At 32.7% G+C, this 5,221-nt stretch overlaps 1 long non-coding RNA gene across 1 annotated transcript; it reads left to right on the forward strand.

Moving 5' to 3' along the window:
- Positions 1-1,135: 1,135 nt before the first annotated feature.
- LOC135734360 (uncharacterized) lies at positions 1,136-3,938 on the forward strand. Its single transcript, XR_010527298.2, has 5 exons — positions 1,136-1,191; positions 1,779-1,838; positions 1,946-2,036; positions 2,135-2,215; positions 2,611-3,938. It is a non-coding gene; the product is annotated as an uncharacterized lncRNA (long non-coding RNA).
- Positions 3,939-5,221: the final 1,283 nt, after the last annotated feature.

Here is a 5,221-nt window from a genome sequence, read left to right on the forward strand (position 1 = left end):
ATGTTTCATGCATACTTGAAGGTGTATAAAATGCATCACGAAACCTAATGAACTCTGGTACTATAGGCTAAAAATGAAGAGGTTGCGGCAGTGGCACACAGAGAAAAGGATATTTAAAATTGATTGGCAAAACGATTTCTTTTTTCTACAAAAAGCCTTGGAAAATAAAACTGCATTAGTTATGCATAAACAGAGTAATGTTTGCTTATTTATTTTTAAAATATTAGAAAATTATAAATTAGGGGTTATCAGGGCAACTTTAATTTTAATATAACACAACAACATTTACTTTTGGCCCACAGCCCTTAGTCAGGTTTGGCCCTTGTAAGGAAAATGTTCGGGCACCAATGAATGTTCTAGTCTATCTGAGGAGGTAACTTTTAGCATTTGATAATGCATGCTTGCACAAAGTCAGACCACATATTATAATGTTTGTCTTCAATCAATCAATTTAAACAAAAGAGATGGGGACTTTATAATATAATATAATAAGGGTCCATATATCACAGTGAAAAAAGACATACATGTATTTTTACTTTAACATGAACTAATGCTGAGTTGCAGCATATCCTAATCATATATTGAAGAGTCATCATTAACTACAACATGACATGTTTTTCATTGTTAGTTAATGCAGTCATTTACAATAAATTAATTTGAGTTCATGTTGTAGTTAAGTAAGTTCAGTAAGTTACATGTCTTAACTCAGCATTAGTTTATATTTACTTATATTTAAGTAAGAATTCATTTAGGTATACGTTCAATGTTTCCAATGATGAGCAGTTAATCCACTAAACCCAGAGATAATTCCTGAGGCATGTTTAAAGAGTTTTGTATTTCATCAAGAAGGTGCTGATTCACAAAGATTTTAAATTTAAGAAAATCTGAGCATCATTCCAAATAACTGTTAACATGTTTGTCAACTAAACATGTTTTGTAAACGTAATAAACTTTATAAAAATATTTTTTATTTTGTAATAATAATCAAGTATAAAGAACAATGCATAGTGTGAAAATGCGGATTATAAAAAAGTATATTAAAGAAAAGGACTACATTTACCAGAATGCACCTGCACCCACCCTTCAGGTGTGACTGCTCAACCTATGGGCTTGACGGAAAATTCAAATCCCGAACCGTTACTGCCTGGACTACTCCGTCTCTTATTTGTTTGTTTGCTCATTAACAGTAAGGTAAGTTTGATTTAATTTTTTTGTCTGCATCGCGCTGATCGGTTGCCTATTTGTTCATATTATGTTATTTACTATGATTCGTTTTTGTCTTTATACTAGAACTGTTTGAATTTAAAGCACAAACAGTAAAACATTAAGGTTATACGTGGTACACAGCGGTAAACATGAGGTTAAAAATACGCGAAGTAACATTCAAACCGGGCTGTTAAAAGAATAAATTCGATGTTTAAATTTTTAAAAACAAAACTTTAAAGAAGCCAAGATGAGACGTTATTTGCTTAAAACAAACAAAACAACAGTAACTCGTTTGTTTGAAATGTTAGCAGCTAGCAAGTGTCTCTCTGCTATTTTAAATGGTACAGACGATCTTTTGTTGTTTTAAAAGCTCATTCAGTTCTGGTAGATGCTGCTTATTTTTCAAGACTGTCTTAATAGCTTTATATTGATTTGTAACAAAGCCAGCTTCACTTTAAGAGAACCTAGATGCTAATTGTAAAGAAGCTTGGAGTCATAATATATTTTAACGTTATATGTTTGCTGTTCTTCATCTTTTTAAATATGAAGTCTATTCATGTTTGTGTTTACAGAGGTCATGTACACTGTGGTTAACTTTGTGGATGATGAAGAGGTTTCTGGGTAAAGATGATGTATGTTTAATCATTCAATGATTACATTAAATTAAAATCAAACATGTTAAATAGTAAACGGATGTATTGTGATATGTGATTTTAATTTTTAATTCTGTGTTTGCCAGAGAAATATAATGAAGTAACAGTGAAAGCTAAAACATCAGACTGATCCAGACACTGAAGAAATTGATGTCACTGCAATCTGGCCAAAATGATGTAAGTTTAATAATTAAGTTATTAAATTAAAGAGGTTAAATCGTAAATAGATGTGTTGTAATGTATGTGATTCTATTTTTTTATTCTGTGTTTGATAGACAACTATATTGAAGTAGCCTACTGTAATGAAGCTGCAGAACAACACAGAGACTCTTGAGGACATCAACACAGAAAATGAAGTAAGAAGATGTATATTAAGAAGTTCTTTGATCATATATTGTTGTATCTTTGTACAGTTTAATGCAGTGGTTCTTAACGTTATTCCTGGAGACCCACTGCTCTGCACATTTTGTATGTCTCCCTTATTTAACACACCTGATTCAAATCATCAGCTCATTAGAAGGGATCTCCATGAACTGAACTACGTCTGTCAGATAAAAGAGATATACAAAACATGCAGGGCAGTGGGCCTCCAGGAATAACGTTAAGAACCACTGGTTTAATGTAAACTTTCTAAAATGTACAACTTTAATTCTATGTCATTTGATTTGTCGTGTGTGTGTATGTGTATACGTATATGTGTATTAGTATTATGCCAAATACTTATATGTACACTACTTTTATATTTCCAAAGGGCTCCAAAGAGATGTCTGTCCAGATGAGGGTGCATCAATGTTACGTTTGCTGACAAGTATATGCTTTACAATGTAAAACCTAACAGTTAACTTAACTCAAACCATTTAAGGAAATCGGTTGCCTTAACCCATTAAGTTTTAAAAAACATACATTTGAGTACTGTGAACTTAAGTCTTGTGCAATTATGCACTTGTATTTAGTTAGTGTGAACTTAAATATAAGTGCATAACTGCATGTGACTCAATTTGTTTAAGTTCACAGTACTCAAATCCATGTGTTTTAAAACTTAAATGGTTTAATGCAACCGGTTTTCTTAAATGGTTTGAGTTTAGTTAACTTTTAGGTTTTACAGTGAGAAATTCTTGAATAATTCCAAGACAGAGCTCTGCAATTGAATCAACACTGCAAAAAATCAGTTTCTAACTTAGGATTTTTATCTTGTTTTTAGTAGAACAACTAAAAATTCTTAAATCAAGATGTATTTTCTTGATGAGCAAAATTACCTAAGAAAATGTCTAGTTTTTAGACAAAAATATACAATTTAAGTAAATTTGTGCCTGAACAAGCAAAAATATATAACAATGGGGTGAGAAAATTGTGCTTGAATTAAGTTTTTAAGAAAAAAGAAAACTTAAGATTTTTTCTCACACCATTGGCAGATATTTTTGCTTGTTTTAAGCACAAATTCACTTAAATTGTGTGCATTTATTTATTTTGTCTAAAACTAGACTTATTTTCTTAGGTCATTTTGTTCATCAAGAAAAAGCATTTTATTTAAATAATATTTCTACTGAAAACGAGACAAAAATACTATGTAAGAAAGTCATTTTTTTGCAGTGTAGGACTGATTTCTTAAAGCAAGATCAATATAGTTGTTCATTTTATTTAGATATTTACTACATTACAGTGGCAGCTGGTGACTTCTTTTTTGTGAGCACTCGATGCAAAGTCTGTCACAACATGTATATAGCCAGTCATTTGTGTGGTTCCCAATTTCAAAATATGTGTTCTGCGTGTATGAGCATCACGTGTTTTGACTAAACACGTGATGCACATGGTTTACATGAAGCAACAAACACATTTTAAAAACACAAGCAACACACATGACACCCCGAACACTTATTTTGAATTTGCACCCCTCGGATGAGCAGTCACGAGCCGCCACTGCTACTTTACATTGTACTGCTTTGAATGTAGTTTTCATTGTCGCTTTTATTTTGTTTTATTTTACTCTAATATTGCTTTCTCTGTCTGTATATTTATGAGTTTAAATAGTATTGTTTATGTATGCAACTTTTAATATTTGTGTATAATATTATTTTGTGATTGTGACAATTGTGAATTGTTCAGTTTTTTATTAAACATTTCAAACTCAATTCAAGTTTTTTATTTTTTTTTAAGGGTTTTGGGATGAATATGAATTAGGGATGGGCGATATGGCCTAAAATCCATATTGCGTTATACATTGCAGCCTCTTGCGATAGCGATATGTATTGTGATATAATAATTTCAATAGACGCATTTCAGAACAGGTTATATAGACCCTTAGAAAAGCCAAACTGCTAAAAAAGTAAGTAAAAGTAAACCGTTATGGCCAGATTAGTCTTGTTACCTCTCTTAGCTGGAACTTTTGCCTGACACACTCTACAGCAGGGGTGTCCAGACTTTTTTGTGTGGTGATCTACTTTTAAAATGATAAAGCCGACAAGATCTATCTGCTAAAAACACAGTTAATTATTTTTATAACACTAAACACTTTAAATGCTTGTAAGGATACTGCATATATATACTGCATGTTTCACAATTACTAGACCATAATGCCAATTTCCCGCGTGGAGCAGCAGTTAACTTATGTGCGATCTACCAGCATTGCCGTATTGGACACCCTTGCTCTACAGAGTATATTTTCCAGCTGCTTGTTGGACGGCTTAAATCCAAATAATGTTGCATCTGTCTTTTTCACGAGTTCCTCTGTTTCGCTGACGCTTTCATCCATGTTTATTCGGCTGCAGCTCGTGGCTCTAAAGTTCGCGGGTAGATTGTGTCATCAACACGCATTATCGCGATAGTGCAATAGATTTAAAATCTCTATTGTATGCCAATTTTCTATCGTTTATATTGCATATTGTTTATATTGCCCATCCCTAATATGAATATATATATATATATATATATATATATATATATATATATATATATAGTGGGGGGGATTGTAGTCTATCTGCATAGCAGGCAAATAACCAATCAAGTCACTAAGCTATGAGGGCTTGGGTTGGGCTTAATAGAAAGTGTAACCAATCAAATAATCTCAACTGGAAAGTTTCAAAGTTGTGTCCCAATAGTTGTCAGAGTTTTGGGAGGGGGTTTTAAAAGCAACCAATCAGTGTTGAGATTAAACACCAATGGGGACACTAGAATTGTGCAAAGGTGTGAAATCCCAGTACCTCTGCAGGTGTGAAAATGTCCCCTGACAAAATCTTCAATGGGATTATTTGCCATGGCAACAAATGGCTGCATATACCACAGGAATATCCCATCAGCAAGATACATCCGAATTGGTATCATTACGGGAGTTTCCTAACTTGGTGGAATTAGAAGTTTACCCTCAG

The sequence above is a fragment of the Paramisgurnus dabryanus genome, chromosome 7 (genome assembly GCF_030506205.2).
Source record: "Paramisgurnus dabryanus chromosome 7, PD_genome_1.1, whole genome shotgun sequence".
Lineage (NCBI taxonomy): Eukaryota > Metazoa > Chordata > Actinopteri > Cypriniformes > Cobitidae > Paramisgurnus > Paramisgurnus dabryanus.